This window comes from Myodes glareolus, chromosome 14 (genome assembly GCF_982192425.1).
Source record: "Myodes glareolus chromosome 14, mMyoGla1.1, whole genome shotgun sequence".
Lineage (NCBI taxonomy): Eukaryota > Metazoa > Chordata > Mammalia > Rodentia > Cricetidae > Myodes > Myodes glareolus.
The window spans coordinates 68,191,981-68,210,976 of NC_142039.1; the positions used below are offsets into that span (position 1 = coordinate 68,191,981).

Consider the following 18,996-nt stretch of genomic DNA (forward strand, 5'->3'; position numbering starts at 1 on the left):
TCGGACTGAGGTAGATGCAAGAGCCAGTGACTGGCTGCTTTGCTTTTCTGACCTTCAGGTTGGATCCCAATTTCTGTCTGAATTTTTATTAATTTTGCTTCACCCAAGTTAATATTTTTCACTTTTTACTATTTGTTTTCTAAGACAAGGACTCTAGCCCAGGTCAGCCTCCAACTCTCTCTCTAGTCAAGGATGACCCTGAACGCCTGAGCCTCTGTATTTTCCTTTACTTTCTGTATCACAGGCCTGTGCTGCAGCCTTCCAGTATTAACAGTTCTGTGCCATCTTCATCCTCAGTGCAACTTACCTGCATCTTCTTGACTGCTCCAATTCCTGCCCTGCTTGCACTTTTTTTAAGCTATGTATATGAGTGCTTTGTCTGCATGTATGTACATGCGACATATTGGTAGTGCCCTTGTAGGCCTGACAATTGAAGTTACAGATGGCCAGGAGGGTGCTGGAGATTGAACCTGGGTTCTCTGAAAGAATAGTTAGTGCTCTAACAGTCTCTCTGGCCCCTAAGCTGGTCTACTTTTTAAGGCTTCATGAAGCTGAGTAGACTTGTCAGTCCCTTAAATACTATTTAATAGTGTGTATCTTTATTCAGATCAAAAAGCTTTTGTGTTTGCTGCTTTGCTGTTTGGACATCTCTTCTCCAATCCAAGAATTTATTTTTCTCTAAATACTAGTGTGCTGGTTGATTTCATTGAAAACTTGACACAAACCTAGAATTATCGGTGAAGAGGAACCTCAGTTGAGGAAATGCCTCCTTTTGTAGGCAAGTTTATATGGCATTGTCTTGATTAATGGTTGATGTGGGAGAGCCCAGCTCACTGTGGACAAGGCGCTTCTGGGCTGGTGGTCCCAGCTTTAATAAGAAAGCAGGCTGAGAAGCCATAGGAAGCCAGTAAATGGTGTCCTCCATGGCCTCTACTCTAGTTCTGCCTCCAGCTCCTGCCTCAGCTTCCCTCAGAGGGCTGTGACTGAGGATAAGGAAGCCAAAAAAACCCTTTCCTCCTGAATTACTTTTTGGCTCTTTATCAGAGCAACATGAACCCTGAAGCAACTGTTTAGCTGCATCCCAGAAGTTTTGATATTTAACGTTTTGGATGCTGTATTCTAATACATAGTTCAGTCGGTCTAGTTTTGAAGCTTTGGGTTTTTGTATCAAAGATCCCCTCCCTGAGAACCCATGGATGCCCCAATATTTTCTATAAAATGTTCCTGCAGAAATGGATGGAGCTAGAAAACATTATTTTGAGTGAGGTAACCCAGACACAGAAAGACAATTATCACATGTACTCACTCATAGGTGGTTTTTAAACATAAAGCAAAGAAACCAACCAACAAACCACAATTCCAGAGAACTTAGACAACAATGTGGACACTAAGAGAGACTTACATAGATATAATCTACATGGGAAGTAGAAAGTAGAAAAAGACAAGGTCTCCTGAGTAAATTGGGAACATGAGGACTTTGGAGAAGGATTGAAGGGGGAAGGGAGAGGCAGCAAGGGAAGCAGAGAAAAATGTAGAGCTCAAAAAATATCAATAAAAATGTATAAAAAAGCAAAAAAAACAAAAAAGATTAAAAAATAAAATAAAATAGAAATACCAATTTTGCTAAAGCAGACATGGTCCCTTATTACCTGGTAAAAGAATAAAAAGTATAGAAGTAAAAAAAAAAATTGTTCCTGCAGACCATGCATGTGGCTTCGAATCATGTCTAGGTTCTCTGTCACACACACACAACAAAGCAAAAGTACACGGATAGCTTATATTGTGCTGCAGGGGAACACTGCAGGGGGAAGGTCTGCACAGAACCCAGGCACTAACTTCTCCACACATTTCCTAGCTACAGCTTGCTCAATCACAGGTGCAGAGCCCAGAAATACAGAGGATCAACTGCCAACGTCTTTACCCCCACCACACTGCGAGTCTTTCAAACTCCATCACAATCAGAGCCATTTAGAAAATTGCCTTGCAGCTTGCAGCTCTGTGAGGAAATGACTCCGTGGATGGGCAGCGTTTCACTCTCATATTCCACAAGGACTTGAAAAATCATTGCTTCTTTCAGGTGTGTGTGTGCTCGTGTGCAAGTGTGTGCATGCAAGTGTGTGAGCGCATGTGTGTGTGTGCACAGCTCTAGAACTGCAGGTATATGCAGCAAGCCTGGCTTTTTGCATGAGTGCTGAGGACAAACACAGAGCCTCACATTTGAGTGGAAAGCACTCTTGGCCCCTGAGCCATCTCTTTAGCCTTCAGTTCATCTTGAGACCTGTCTGCATTTACTCCAGTTGTTCTCACCCCTGGAGCCTTCCAACAGCAGCTAACCTCTCTGAGAGTTCCACTTTCCCAGCGCTTCTGCGTGAGTTCTGCAGGCCACAAGCAGAAGATGCCGAATCCATACATACCCATACGGTTCTTTGAAAATGCCTTGTACCTTGTCTTTCCCACTGAGTTTGCCTGGGGCATTCACCTTCCCTGACTACGGATGACAGAGTGTCTGTGGAAATGTCCTGGGCATTCCCAAACTTCCTGTTCCCCTCACAGGGGCCTGACCTGCAGGGAGTAGGTTGATGTTGGAGGTTTGCTTGCTCTAACCTCAGCAAGGAAAGAGAAGTGAGATCTATCACAAGCAACAACATGAGGCGGCTCCTCAACAGATAACACACTTTAGAACAAGGGCCACCACAGGGAGAGAGGAGAAAGGAAAGGTGAAGTGGCCACCTTTCTGAGGGCCCTGCCAAGGTATGCCACTAAACAAACACGCCACACACAACAGAGTTAAGTTAGTGCGAGAGGTTTATTAGGGGAGGGGGGAGTGAAAGGCCATGTTGTAGTGGGGGCATGAGGCAGGCAGGCAGAGAACAGGGAAGAGACAAGAGGGAAAAGAAAGATGAGAGAGTGGGCTGTGCCTGGCGAGCACTTTTAAGGGGTGCACATGTGGCACAACTGATGGTGGAAAGGCACCTGGTGACAGATGACACCTAACTTTGGAGGCAGGGGCAGGCCGCTGTCATGGCAGGAACTAACATTCCTCCCTTTTGTTTATTATAAGAAGGTAAGGAAATAGGAAGGGGTAACAGGAGGGGCAGAAATGGGGGTGCAGTGTTCTCTAGACACAGTTCGCCAGACTATTGTCTGGGGGCATCATCATCTTTGGGGGACCTGAGAAAGCTGGGATGCTGGCCAAGTCCTGGGATAGATAGGTGTCTCTTCCACTTGCTGTCTGGGCTCTGGGAGACCCTCTGGTGCTGGGATCGAGGAAAGTGCAGGCCTCGCTGAAGCGGTCTGTAAGGGTGGACCACCAGGGATAGCCATTTTGAAGCTGTCTAGGATGCAGATTTTGCGGAGACCTGGCAGGATGCTGGCAGAGCAGAACATAAAGTTAAGAAGTTTAGAGGGAACTTTGCTCTTAGATCCCGGTAATTGAGGGAGGGGAGTCCCAGGATGAGGGAAAGGTGGGGAGGTCCCCCCTCGGGAGCGGACATAGGTGGGGTGGTACTTATCTGGAGTCCATCTGAGCTCTGCTCGGCTCCCTGGAGCTTACAACAATTTTCCCACTTTTGAGTCACAGGACACCCAAAATTATTCTGGTTAAAAGCATTAACGCTCTTTCCTCTAGCCAGGAAAACGGGTCTACCTAGGATGGACAGATGTTTTCAGCACAATGAGAAGCACTTCGAAGTCTGTACTTGAAAAACAACCAAAGGGCATTTAAAATCTTGAGCATGTGACTATGTGGATAGTCGTGGTGCTCTGCCAGAGCTGGATTAACAGTTTATCAGAATTCCACTGGCGAACGTTAAGACTATGAACTTTTGGAATCTTAATGAAATAATAACTTAGCGAGGGAAAGAAATCTGAAATATTTCATTCTTTTATAAACATAACTCACTTTAAAAAATCACCGTTTAAGCTTCCATGTCCTCTAGCCCTTATAACTTGCATTTTAAACACAGCTGAAGCCTTGCTGCTGTTAAACTAGCAAAGCTATTGCTCACCTCATCGTCAGATACCGTCAGATCTGAGAGGGATAAATTTCACCCGAGAGAGCAGAAGTTCAGCCCAAGCAGATTCTGAATCTATTAAAAATGACAGACTTACTGGCTACCAGGACAGATCCCTAGGTTCCTCCATGGCCATTGGGGACAGAGGTCCAGGGCAGCACCCGTCTTCAGCTGCCAGGCCAGAGGATCTGCCAGGCATTCCTGTGGCAGGAACCAACCGACCTTGTCTAGGCAAAGTAGAGCAATCAGCTCACCAGTGTCTGGGCAGGATCTGAGCAGCAGTTAAGGTGAAAGGTAGTCCTCCACCCCAAGTGACCAGTGTTGCCACATTTAAAGCAAGCTCCGGGTGGAGAGTCTTCTGTTCCCATCCATCTTCTCTGGAGACAATAGGGTTGGTTGCCAGGAGCTGGTATGTCTGTCTATCACACACACAAAAAAATAGCTTTTTATTAAATACTTCAAATGCCATATTCTGCAGATCTCTGAAGCATTTGAGGACTATCTACCTATTTGGTATATCCGAACAGACAAACTTTGCTTGTTTCTAGTTACTTGTTTTAAGCTTAAATTTGAAAACATATACAGGGGACTAAGCAAGGCTTATCCCTGTAATTAATTATATTAATACTAAGCACAACTACAATTAAAGAATTGAATCATCTCTAAGAAGACTATTAACTTGTGTTCTTTAACAGTCTACAATAAGTTAGCAACTTTCATAAGACTAGGACTTTACATTCCATTCCTGTTTAATGTGACCAACCATTAACTTGCATTTCTTAATTATCCTTAACAGTTTACAATAAGTTAGTAGCTTTTATAAGACAAGGACTTTATGTTCTGCCCCTGTTAAGCTTAGCCTTAAAAATAATGATTTTGAATTGAAGCTCTTTTAGTATCAAAATAAAACTTTTTAATCATAGATAATGGGCTCAATAAAAAATCCAAAATATTCACTCCATGGGTGAAAACAGAACAACTGCTAAGGCTGTTTCCTGAGAAGACAAGGAAAGTGACAGGGGAAAGATCCCCAGGGCCAAATGGGAACAGGAGGAAAGGGGGCCCGTGAGATGAGTGGGGCCTATGAGCAGGGACTGAGGGAGTCCAGAGTCCAGCACTGCCCTTGACAAGCCATGGGGGTCCCTGCCCAAATGCCCACCCCTGGGAAAAGGACTCTCTGGGCAGGGGGCAGGCATTCCATTGCAGAATATATGTCTTATTTATCAGATGTATGTTGCCACTGATCTAAGTTTTCTAGAAACTTGATATTGGATACTTAGCACAGACATAAGTACTTAGGTGTAAATCTCTAAGTCATCTTTTGTTAATCTGAATAGCTCTTTATAACCTTAAAATTTTATGACCATATAGAATATATTCTAAACCAGAGTCGAATCATATACAATATGTTGTAACAAATATAACTTAACATTTCTATCATCATACAAAAGTCCATACTAATCCAAAATATTTGAGACTTGCTGTTTTCTTAGTCTGAAAGGAGATACAATGAACAGAGCTCATTAGCACATGATATGTCTGCCAGCCATGTGGCCATCTACATCCTGATGAGGTCACCTGCCAAGCTGGAGGAGAGCCACATGGCTGCTAATGAAACATGTTTTCTAGACAATAGTTAAGTTATAAGCACATATACGCACAGACACATACACACAGTGTTAAATCCAGCTTATAGATATGTACATATAGAGTCAAAAATCCAAGTCCCTCTCTCTCACACACACATACATACACATCTTAAATAGGAACTAAAACACACACACACACACACACACACACACACATATATATATATATATGCCCATGTATAGAATTTTAATTATAAATCTTTTGTTATAAGCTTTAAGCCAAATTTTGTTACAAATTATACAGATTTTAAACCATACCCAATGAGCAATTTACAAATCCTGAGATCAGAGTTTACAATATAATCTTAAGATATTGTTATTTGTGAGAGCAGAGTGCAAAGAAATCGTAGAGATATAAGGGTTTTAGGAGCCTTAGAGGTAAGGGACTTTGGAAGTGTAGCAAGTTTAGGTATTAGATTTTTGGGGGTCATTTGTTTATGGCAAATAGCAGTTGTTAACTATTTGTGGTAGCTTGGAAATCAAATTTGTCAGTTTTGGCCACTGATTTGCACTGAGACCAGATTGTTGTAATAAAATCTGAGTCCATGGAGGAAGAGAGAGAGGGTCACAAAGTGGAACACTGTGCAGGTGTGTTCTTCTAAGTTCCTAGAGAAAGTTGAGAGGGAAAGGGAGCTGTAGGACTGCAGGCAAAAACAGGGATGGCGCAGCGGGCCTGCAGGCCGGCTGCAAGGTGAGAGATGGTGCAGTGGGTCTGCAGGCTGGCTGCAAGGTGAGAGATGGTGCAGCGGGTCTGCAGGCTGACTGCAAGGGGAGAGAACACCAGGAGGAGCAGAAGAGAGGGGAGATGTGCATGTGCTCAGCAGGCCACAAGAGCCAGAGCCACGTGGAGAGTCCAGCTGAACAGAGCTTAAGCGGGCCTCCCAGGCTGCTGGGATAGGGGAGAGAGCAGGAAAGGAAATGTCCACGTGGGTGCAGCAGGCTGCAGAAGTCAGACAAGCACACGTGTGTCCACGTGGAAAGTAACTCTGAAGGAATCGAACTCTAAAATTTGGAATTAGATTCACTCACGGACAAATGATCTGTACACACTTTCCTGAGGGTTAGATCAGCAGATACGGCAGGGAGAGCTGGTGTGTGCTGAGCAAGATGAAGCTGGCTTCTCTGACTTCTACAGTGACACAAACATACAGACAGGATGTTCACAGAGTTGAGAGAGGGAGAGCCAACAGAAACAAGCAGGTCGTGGAGCAAAGAAAACCAAAGAGTAAATAATTCTTTCTCTGCTCCCTGAACTCCTGATCCAAGGTATACTGAGGCCTGATTTAATTTGAAAGGAGTGGTCAGAGGTTCTCCAAAAGACATCCCAGTGGGAGCAAGGAGGTGTATGACTCAATTCCCAAGGAAGATCAGAGAGAAGGTAGAGCCTTAGGGGTCCCTGGGACTCAGAGAAGGACGAAACAAAGCAGGCACAGGCTGTTCAGTGCACTGTCACACAAGAACAGGGGCCAAGGGCTAATAGACCAAGCGACACACAGTTGTCTGGTACTCAGACTCCAGAAAAGCTAGGGGTGAAGGTTGTGCTTGGTAAAGGAAGCCTCACATCCCGGGGAATGGTCAGAGGTGGGTATCCCTGCCAGAGACTCAACTGCCCGTACTGAATGGAAGACGGCAGAGCCGTTGGTGAATGAGAAAGCAGATCTACTGCAGGTGGAAACAGCACATCTGTTGCAGGTGGAGCATGCAGGTAGGATCCCGGCGTGGCCAGACCAAATGCTAGGAGAGCCTATTGAGTCTTGGCACCAATTAAAGGATAAAAAAATGAAAGGCGAAGTGGGTACCTTTTGGTGGGCCCTGCCAATGTATGCCACTAAGCAAACACACCATGTTCAACCGTCAGTGCAAGAGGTTTGTTGGGGGAGAGGGAGAGTGAAAGACAGTGAGGGAGTGGGGATATGAGAGAGGCAGGCAGATAGGCAGGCAGGCAGGCAGGCAGAGAACAGGGAAGAGGAGCAAGAGACAAGAAAGGCAAGAGACAAAAGAGGAGGCAAGAGAGCAGGCTGTGCCTGGTGGGCACTTTTAGGGGGTGCAAATGTCACCTAGCTGATGGTGGACAGGCACCTGGTGACAGGCGCAGATGAAACTTAACTGCTTTGGCAGAAAGGCAGGCTGCTACCAGGGTGGAAACTATCAGACGGCTCCTGAGGAATCACACCTGAGGGTGACCTCTGGCATCCAAATAGGTACGGGTGCACACATATCTACACATAATAAACACAAATGCCAATGACAGCACATCTCTGGGGAAAGTTCTCACTCTCAACAGTAGTAAAAAAATATAAAACTTCAAATTAAATTAAAATTCAGTTCAAGCAAACATCAAGGAAACAACACCAACCTTAGATCAACAGTGAGGGTAAAGGAGATGATGTTTGAGACTTCATCTCTCTGCATCTCTTCACCACTCTGCATCAGTGGGGCAGAGTTATTTACATGTTACAAACCCACTTTTTAAGACATTACCAAAATTCTGTGACACCCATCATGAGGGAAAGTCAAACCCTCACCCACAAGGCACTGTGACGTTACCGACCTATTTGCTCGCCTCTGTATCATAGGCTCATGGACCAAATTCAGTATGCAGGTGGGCAGGGATCCATGGCTGGCCTAGGCCAATGGGCTGTAAAGCCAAAATGCACTGAAGAATAGCTGACTGCTGACTGGGCCTTGACCTCCCTGAAATGCCCGTATGTACATTTCCAAGTTGGAACTTTTTCAAGCTCATTGTAAGTCAACAATGAAACAGAGCTGGTAACAAACAGCCCCCAATTTCAGTGGCTGACCAGGACACAGGCTTGCTTAAATAGCCAGTTGATCAACCCACACCAAGATGATCTTGGTGACATGCCAAGATGTACGTCAAATAAAGTTCACTGTAGCATTGCTATGCTGTTATAATTTTTACAACACCCTAAATGTCAAAAACTAGGAGCTAGTGAAGTAAATTATGGCCCACGAGAGAACACTGTAATAAATACTTTACAACAAAGGGGAGTGATATATTGAAGATCTTTAGTAGCAGTTGGGGAATTTTTTTCCAATAAAAATGAGGGGGAAAGGCAGACGATGCGATCACATATTTTTAAAACAACTGGCACACCCTTTGAAAGAAGTCGCGGTGAGAGCCACAGTCGTGGCAGGGAAAAGGCATGAGATGAGTGATGGAAAGACCACAGAAGAGGTGCAGGGGTGGCGGTGGAACGCTGAGACATGCTGTTTCACACAGGACAGAAAAGGGAAGCATGTTAAAAAGCCTTGGGAGCAGCGGTGGGAATAAGCAAGGATCGGCTTCGGCTAGACCCTGTTGAGCAAGAGGTCTGCCGGGTGAAATCACGGTGTGGGCATCTCGCCAGCACAGCCCTGCTTGCTTTGTTTTCACCAACAATGGGGTCTCAGGTTGCAGCCTTGCTAGCATGGTTGAAGATGGGTAACAGAGGAGCGGCACTAACCACCCGGATGGACGCCCAAAAGTTGGCTCAACTTGACTGGATCTTAGGTGTGGGTCATGAGATGATGCCATAAAACCTCTCAGAGAACTTGGACTTGACGTCCCCCCGAGTTTGAAAACCCTGCCAGAGCTTGGTTACTCAGGAACATGATGTGCCGAGGGAGGGTGTTGGCTTCCAGACAGAGAGGACATTTTCTAAATGATCAGGGCCTGTTCCAGGAAAAGGCCTGGAGAGGGGAGGTGGGATAGATTGTGACATTTTCAGAAGTGGCCATCAAGTTGATCAAAGCACTCTCCGTCTCAGTCACAGAGACAAGCTCCAGAGATTCCACCATTTCCTGTCTGGGGAAGCCCCTACAGCTACAAGGCTCTTTCTTCACCTTTGTGGGGTTTTCAGAGTCACCAAAGGGAGCAGCTCCATCTCTGAACACCCTGGGCTGGAGCACTCCCACAGAGATGTTGAAAGCCTCTTTAGGAGACCACAAAAGCCTTCAGGAGCCTCTCACAGGGACACTGCCTTTGCTGAGGCTCTCTGAGTTCACTGAGTACACACAGTAGTGGAAGAGCAAAGAAATCAGCCGTCAAGAGCCCTTGCTGGTCTGGCAAAGGATCCAAGTTCAGTTCTTAGGATCTACAATGGATGGTTCAAAATTGCCTGTAACTCAACTCCAGGGTACCAGACATCCTCTTCTGGCCTCTGCACAGACTGCACTCGTATACACACAAACCCATATACAGACATACACATTTACACATGTATAGAATTAAATAACTTTTTTAAAGGGGGAAAACAAAGGAATCTTGACCATATTAAGACAAGGAGGACATTTGAGAGAGAAGGACAAAGAAAGGTAACAGGAGCAAGCAGCAGCTGGAAGCCTGTCAGTTAGGCTCCTCGTACATCAGTCATTTCCCACTGGTTGATCATGTGATAAATCTCTATTCAGCCACACTGGATGGACTGTGTGGGTCCCTGGCAACAGCATGCATCCAGTAGTAATAAAGATTGTCGCCCAATAGGGGACAGATTTACAAACTACAGTGATAAGGCCATGGAGAACTGGGTAGAACAGTGACCTTAAACTAAGCCCTCAAGGATAAGAAATTCTGTGCTGTTCAACCAGGAATATAGTTTGAAAACAATCTGTACCTGGATGCTTCTGTTTCTGAAGCAGTTCCTGGGTAAAGGAGGGGGGTGATAATGAAATACCCCGAATGAGCTGCCCCATGCTGTAAGATGACACGGGGTGCTGCCTCCAGAGATACTGTTCATCACAGGAGTTCCCCGTTCTCTGACTACAGAGATGCTGGAGGAAGCTTTCTGTCTCCGTTCATCAGATTATCCTTCATAAAGCAATAGGCTTCTTGGTCTACTCACATCATCAATTTAGTACTTGCAGAGACAGATGCCAAGACAGGGTTTGAAATGCAAAAGATCCCAAGGACCACTTGGGATGAGACAAGAGGAGACAAGGTCCCCAGAGTATGAAGGCTTCCCACACAGATCTAGGCAGACAGAGAGAGAATGAAGATTAAATATAAGTGCCTCTTCAGATACAACATGGAAAAAAGTCCTCATAACCCCATAGCCAGCCTGGTGCAGAGACACACCTGGGCAGGGCTGACCAGACTTCACTGTCAGTGGCATCTGGAGAGGCCCAGTTGGCCCCCATCTGTAAAGGATGCAGCCTCAGCCTGATAGCTGCAGAGAAACCTGACTACCAGCATTCTACTACCAGTTTACCCCAGCCGAGCAGGGTGACTCTGTGGCTGCCTCACAGGGCCCACTTTGTTTATTTGCCATCAAAGTGGAAACTGATGTTGCCTGCAAAATTTGAAGAAGGAACTGATTCCGGAAAATCATTGTAATAAGAGCTTCATCTGTGGTCTCTGTGGAGACGGATCTCCAGGGGTGCTTGGCAGCTTGGCAGACATCAAGGATGAGGGAGACTTAGCCTCTGTACCAGACTATAATTGTTCTGATGCTTAGGAGAGAGAAGAGCCCCTCCCACTGGGGCTAAAGGCCTGCTCATGCTGCTGCATCCAAAAGACCACCCCTGTCTGAACAGGAGGCAGGCATGCATGATGTGGGCATCCTCCCTGGAATGCAGCCTGCTGAGAGCATTGGTGTCATGTGACCCTCTCAACAAATCTCATAGGACATGAGACCCAAGGAACCTGCTGTTCTTTATTTCTGAGTCAGGAATCTCACTTTCTGCCAAGAGAGTATCTTTTAGCCTATTTACAAATGATATATTAGCCTGCACCCAGGAAACCACTAAAAGTTTATCTAGCTTGCAATCAGAGTAAGAATCTTAGCTCCCATCAAATCAGAATTCTTGGAAGGGTGAACCCTACATGAAGTCAGCCTTCCATAATTACAGGTCGTCAGGTCCAGCTGACTGTCGATTAAAAATAGGTACCTAATAGTTATATCTCTACTGAACAGGCACAGAACTTCCAGAACTATATCCTAGGCATGTCGGGTAGTAACAACTATTTGCATAGAATTTACAGTGTTATTGGACATCATAAAGCAATTAAGAGATGATTTTAAGCCTATGAAAAAGGTGAGTCTTTTTAGTAGGGTAACAGGAGTGTCCTTAGGGAGGCTGAGCTCCAAGAAAGGGAGGGGGGTTACCAGGCAGAATCTCTCCCTACTTTGGGGTTATTGTCAGGTCCTATTTCCTGAGCCATATTGAGGGAGGTGGTGAAGTCTGGAACACAATGGCCACCTCAATAACCTGACTGTAAATCACCAATATTTGTTTCAAATGGCAACAGTGAAAGGCAGTCTTGGGGCCTCATTTCTGGAGTTATTTATAGGCTTCATGTGATAGCTTAATGGGCTAGGTCACATTTTAATGCGGCAAAGCCCTTGGTCATAGGAGAGTCTGTCGAGAGGCCAATGTTTCCCTGAAGGAATGGCGTTTCCATGAAGCAGACAAGCCCAGGTGCCACTTGACAAACACTTTCTCAGAGCTCTGCTTCCTGGACACCGGAGAAGCAAGGCACACAGCACACTAGCACAGTTCGATCAGCTGACCCATGGCTCAGACTCGGCATTCCCGGTCCATCCTTTTCTCTTTTAAGCCCCATCATCTTCCACATCACTTTCCTCCGCTGACGCAGAGTGGCAGTCCCATCTCTCCACCCACAAACGCCATGCAGCATACCTGGGTGGAATGGCAAGGCTGATCTCACACGTGGCTTTTAGAAAGTGGTGAGCTGAGCTGGCAGACGGCACCTCTGGTGAAGTGCTCGTGTGGATCCAATCCTCTGAAATCGCCAGGCTTGATGGTGCACACTCGCAATCCCAGGGTTGGTGAGGGCAGAGGCAGAGGGGGACAAGGGGGCAGAGATGGGCATAGAGAGGTAGAAAGGGGCAGTGAGGGGCAGAGGAGACAGAGAAAAGCAAAAAGGGTCAGAGAGACAGGCAGATCCCTACAGCTCATTGGCTACTCAATGTACCTGCTTGCAGAGTTTCAGATCAGAGAGATCCTATGTCAAAAAAACCAAAACTAAACCAAAACAGAAAAATTCTCAAAGTGGTCAATGCCTGAGGACCACCATCCTAGGTTCCTCTGGCCTCCATCTGCATGCACATATATGTAGATGTGCACCCTACTACACATGAGCTTGCACACATCTGTGTACACACACAATGTGAGCCAAGTATCCCATCTCAAAGTCCCCATCAGAAGATGCCAATTCCATCTTCTTGCTCTCTATACACCAGCTACTCCCTGCTGCTTCCCTGGGGAGGAGCTGCTCCACAGCCATCCTGAAGTCTGAGGCACATTTCCCTGAGTGGTCTGTTCCTTGATGTGGGCCAGAGCAAGGTCAACTTAGGGTCTACACAGAAAAGCCTTCCTTTTCCCCTGTGAGGGGGTAGGCAAGGGGACCTTCACGAGATGACTGGACTCTTAGCAACCAAGACTACAAAGATTAGAAAAGAGCCACAATATTGTTCTTCATGATCTCATTTTAAATGGCACCTCTACTGCTTTTCTGTTGGTTTCTATTTGTAACTGATGACAGACTTATGTGTTTTTGATTGCGCTTCTCCAACATCATCATCTTGACAGAACACTTTCCCAGCAAAGACAAGACACTGACATGGTCCTCTGCTGCTCCCGTAGAGTGTGATGCTCTAGCTGGCTCACATAAGAACCTTGGTATATCCGTCTCCTCACCAGAAGCTAAGAGTCTGAACATTTCAAACCCCTAGCATGTCCCCTTTCCCTTTCATAACCACATGAGCCATTCTTGCTCCCAAAGTAGGAGATGTATAGACAGGTGTATAAGACAGTTCTGCCCCAAGGGAGAGTGAGGCTGTTTCTCATAAAAACAAAACATGCATCACCATGTGGTCCATGCATGGGTTCACTGAGCGTTCAATGGAGTTAAAAACTTACATGCAGACAAAGTCTTGCACATGAGTGCTCACAGATGCTCCTAATAGTAATAGAAGGCTGGAAGCCATATCCTTCCATGGCTGCAGGGTTCAGCAAATGATGACCTGTGCATCCCATGACATTCTAGCTAGCCAGAAGGAATAACTAGTATGTCAAACAGCTTGGGTGGGTCTGGAAGGATTCCTTCTGAGCCAAGGAGGTGCCCAAGAACTTGCATAATGTCTGTTCTGGTTCTGAATCACTTTTGAAATGGTCATGAGCTACCTAACTTCTTAGCAGGACCCAGGGGCCAGTTGTGTGTTTCAAGAAGCTGACTCCCTTCTCCCAAGATCAACAATGATGCAATGAGAGCGGCAGAGAGGAGACGTGGGTTCCAGCAGAACATGTTCTCTGGCAGTGTGGGCGCCACTGGTGTCAGAGTTCTGCTGAGAGACTGTGATGTTTCACCTTTCCACTCATGGCATTTGTTAGCTGGTAAGATTCCAGATCAAAGTTCTGCATTAAAATGTCCCAAAAACCATCTGTAAAACTCAGGCGCTCTGTATAGCAAACTCTTCACAAAGGGCCTGTGGCCACTTGGCTGCACATGACTCCGTGAGCGTGTGGGTTGAGCTAGGCAGGAGGTGTGTAGTCAGCTCTCCTGAAGGCTGGGAAGGTATAACAGAGAGAAGGACCACCAGGAGAACAGGAGTCCCCACACTCTCCAATACGATAGGGACCTCCAACACATGAAGCTTCTGAAGGTCTTCAAAGGATGCTGACTATGTGCTGGAGTTGGCCAAGGTCCAGTGGATGCTAAGATCCCCTCTGCTACAAGGGAAACAGGTTAGGAAGCAAGAACTGCACTTCGACTTGCTGTGTCCCTAGTACAGACCAGTCCATGGAGTATCAGCTGCCCAGGTAAAAAAGAGCTGTCATTCAGGAAACATTCTTCTTAGGACAGACAGGAAACGGTATCTCTGTTCTTCTGAGCAAAAGCAGTTTTTAGCTCCTAAGGAAAGAGTGGTCTCAACTCATTCAGTGAACAGAAATTCTCAGCTCTTATAGCATCAAACGCTCTCAGCAAAAATGGTCTCAATACAGCTCATGTGAGTGAGTCCCGGATCACATAGATAAGAGGGTGTCTCTCAGGTAACTATGCCACAGACCCCTGGCGTTGTCACCTGTCTCAGATACCTACAAAACAGGGGTCTCTGATGTCCTAGATTACAGCACCCTTAAATCCCCAGGTGACAGTGGTCTCAGACTCCTCAGGAAACAATGCTTTCAGATGACAAGGTAGCAGTGGCCTCGCGTCGCCCAGGTTACAGTGTTGTCAAATGTGATGTCCCAGCATCCCAGGTTACAATGCTTTCTCTCAGATCCCCACGTAATAATGGTCTCAGTTTGCCCAGGGCACAGTAGTCTCAGAACATCAAGGTAACAATGTCATTGATAGCCATGCTACAGTGCTTTTAGATTCCCCAGGTAATAACTGCTTCATATTCAATATATCAATTTTCTAAGACACCCCTAAGTTATATTTCAGAATTCCAAGTTAGTGATCTTGTATCCCCATGGCCCAATGGTCTCAAATCACAGATGTAATAATGGTCTCAGATCACATAGGTAATGTCTTCATAACCAAGATAATAATGCTTTTAGATTACCAGTTTATAATGCTCTCAAATTCCCAGGCAACAATGCATAGATATGTCAAGTAACAGTATTGATCCTCCAGTTTACAATGATTTCAGTTCCCCAGGTAACAGTGATCTCAGTCCCCAGGTAACGATGGCCTCAAATCCCCAGTTAGCAGTGACCTCAAATTCCCAGGTAGTAGTGGCCTCAAATCCCCAGATAACAGTGGTCTCAGGTCTATGAAAACAATGGTCTTGGATCACCAAAGTAAGAATAGTTTTACATCCTCCAAGTTATAAAGTTCTCATTTCCCCCAAGTTACAATGTTTAGATCTTCCAGGTGACAATTGTCTTTATACCTCAGGTAATAATGTTTTAAGACACTCAGATTACAATACTCTCAAATCCCAAGGTAACAATGGTCTCATATCCTACAGATAACAATGCTCCCAGATTCGCAGATACAATGATATTGATCCCCTAGGTTTCAATTGTCTCAGATTCTCTGGGTAGCAATAGTCTTAATTACCAGGTAACAACCTCATATACCCCAGGTTACAATGCTATCTGGTCTGCCAGTTAAAAATAATTTTGATTCCCCCAGGTTGCAATGTTACCAAATCCTCCATCTGCTAATAGTGTCAGATTTCCAGGAAATAGAACTGTCTTCATATTCCAGGTAACTGGTCTCAGATCACTCACGCTATAACACTCTTATATTTACAGGTAACAACTGCCTTAGACATCCCAGGCAGCAATGCTTTTAAATCTGTCAGGGAGCAGTATTGTAATTCCATAGTTTAAAATGTTCTTAGATTCCCAGGTTAACAATGTTCTCCGATCCTCCTGGTTATGATGATCTCATATGCCTCAGATAACAGTGATCTTGATCCTCCACCTTACAGCATTCTCAGATCCAATAGGCAACAGTGTTCTCAGATCAATCAGTTAGCTATGGTCCTGGTCCTCCTGGTTAGAGTGTCCTCAGATCCTTCAGGTGACAATGGTGCCAGATTCTCCAAACGACAAGCTCTTCAATTAATATTTAACAGTGCCTCCTATTCTCCAGGTAATAAGTCTCAGGTGCCCCACATATCTGCCAGGGAACAATGGTCTCGATCTCCCAGGTAACAAAGCTCTCAAGTTCACAGGAAACAAGAGTTTCATTTCACCCAGGTATTCTCGGATATTCCAAGACTCCAAGTACCTATGTTCTCTTATCTGCCACGGAACAATAGTCTTGATGCCTTGAGCTCCAGTATTCTCAGATCCTTCAGTGACAATATTCTTAGATGCCCCTGGCAATGGTCTTGATTCCACAGGTAACAAGGCTCTCAGATCTCTCAGATCACTCAGATTTCTCAGATCTCTCAGGTTACCATGTTCGCAGATCTCACAAGAAACAATGGCTTTAATAAAATTGGAGAAAATGCTTTCAAATGCCCAAGGTAACTATGGTCTTGATAAACCAGGCTACACTGTTCTTAGCTCAGTAACACTGGCTTACAATGGTCTCGATGGTCTCAATGTCCCAGGTAAGAATGGTCTTAATCCTCAGAGTTACTGTGTTCTCAAATCATTACCTTCAGATCCTCCAGATAACACTGCTCTCAGATGTTCTAGGTTACAATGTTCTCAGGTTTCCTAGGTTACAACAATCTCTGATCTCTCAGGTAACAATGGTCTTGATCCCTCAGGTTACATACAATATGTTCAGGCCATTCAGGTAACAATGATCTGGCTTCCTTAGGTAACAATGTTCTCTGATTGCTCAATGTAATAATGTTGTCATGCCCTAGGTAACAAAGTTCTTGATTCTTTACATAACAATGTTCTTAGATATCCTAGAAAACAATGCTATTCCATGACCTAGGTAACAACTGTCTTGATCCCCAGATTACAATGTTCTCAAATGTCCTAGGTAACAATGGCCTTGATTTCCTAAGGAACAATGCTTTCATATCAGCCAGGTAAGAATGGTCTTGGTCCGCACAGGTTACGGTGCTGTCAGATCACAGGAAACAATGCCCTTAATTCACTGAGGTAACAATATTCTTTATCCCACAAGTTACAAGTTCTCAGATTAGCCAGGTAACAATGGTTCTTATATTCTCAGATCACAGTGTTCTCAGATTAGTAACAATGGTTTTGATCCCTTCCAGGCAACAATGTTTTCAACTAGGGAACAATGGTTTTGATCCCTGGAGGTGACAATGGTCTTTATCCACCCAGGTTACAATTCTTATATAAAGTATCAATAATGTTGATCCCTCAAGATTACAATGTTTTCAGATGAGTCAAGTAACAATGGTATTTATCCCCTAAGGTTACAATGTACTCATATCAGGTAACAATGTTCATTCCTACAAGGCTATTATAGTCTTAGATTACAGAGATAACAATGATCTAGATTCTCTCAGGTCACAATGCTTTCTGATCAGTGAGGAAACAGTATTCTTGATCCCCCAAAGTTACAATATCAGATGACTCATGTACTAATGGTCTGTATCCCGCAGGCGACAATGCTTTCTATCAGTAAGGTAACAGTGGTCTTTATAACCCCTGGTTACAATGTTCTCAGATAATCAGGTAACAGTGTATAACCCCTGGTTACAATGTTCTCAGATAATCAGGTAACAGTGTATAACCCCTGGTTACAATGTTCTCAGATAATCAGGTAACAGTGGTCTTTATAACCCCTGGTTACAGTGTTCTCAGATAATCAGGTGACAGTGTATAACCCCTGGTTACAGTGTTCTCAGATAATCAGGTAACAGTGGTCTTTATCCCCCAGGGATACAATGTTTTTAGGTCAGGATAGTAACAAAAGTCTTGATCCTCCGAGTTTATGATGTTCTCAGATCACCCAGGAGTACAACATTCTCTTCCCGGATTACAAAGTTCTCAGATCAGTAGGGTAACAATTGTCTTAATTTCTCCTAGGTTTCAATGTTTTCAAATCAAGTAGCAATGGTTATGATTCCCTCCATGCTGCAAGATTTTCAAGTGACAATGTTCATGATCCCCTAAGCTTCCAGTGCTCCCAGATCAGTAAGATCTTGATTCCACAAGTCACAATGTTCTCAGATCAGTAAGGTAGCAATAGTCTTGATTCCCTCTAGGTTAAAATGTTTTCAAATAGGGTAACAATGTTCTTGATCCATCATTGTTACAATGTTCACAGATCAGGCAAGTAACAATGGTCTTTCTCCCCCAATCTTATAATTTTCTCATATCTGTAGGGTAACAAGATTCTTTATCTCCCCCTCCTCAGATTACACTGTTCTCAGATAAGTAAGGTAACAGTGGTCTTGATACCCCTAGGTTACAGTGTTCTATTATCAGTCACATAGCAATGATCTTGATTCCTCCAGTTTACAATGTTCTCAGATCTACGGGTAACAATATTATTTATCCCCATAAGTTACAATGTCCTCAGATCAGCTAGGTAACATTGATTTAGATTCCCTAAAGTTACAATATCCTTAGATCTGCCAGGTAACAATGGTCTTTTATTGCCACCTCTCCAAGGTTACAATATTCTGAGATCAGTCAGGAAACAACTGTCTTGATTCTCACATGTTACACTGTATTCAGATCATTCAAGTAACAAGAGTCTTGTTCCCTGAGTTTACAATGTTTTCATATCAGTCTAGAAATATTGGTCTTTAGCCATAAGGATACAATAATCTCAGACCAAACAGATAACAATGGTCTGGGTTCTGTAAATTTACAAGGACCTTAGATCAGACACACAACAGTGATCTTGATGCCTTCCGGGTTACAATGTTATGAAATCAGGTAACAATGGTCTTAATCCCCTCTGGGTT

The 18,996-nt window shown here is 44.6% G+C and overlaps 1 long non-coding RNA gene across 1 annotated transcript; it reads right to left on the bottom strand.

The window, feature by feature from the left end:
- Positions 1-3,019: 3,019 nt before the first annotated feature.
- LOC125409085 (uncharacterized) lies at positions 3,020-15,299 on the bottom strand. Its single transcript, XR_007234680.3, has 3 exons — positions 12,305-15,299; positions 4,268-4,432; positions 3,020-3,646 (listed from the first exon to the last, which is right to left on the bottom strand). It is a non-coding gene; the product is annotated as an uncharacterized LOC125409085 (long non-coding RNA).
- Between the last annotated feature and the right edge of the window lie 3,697 nt (positions 15,300-18,996).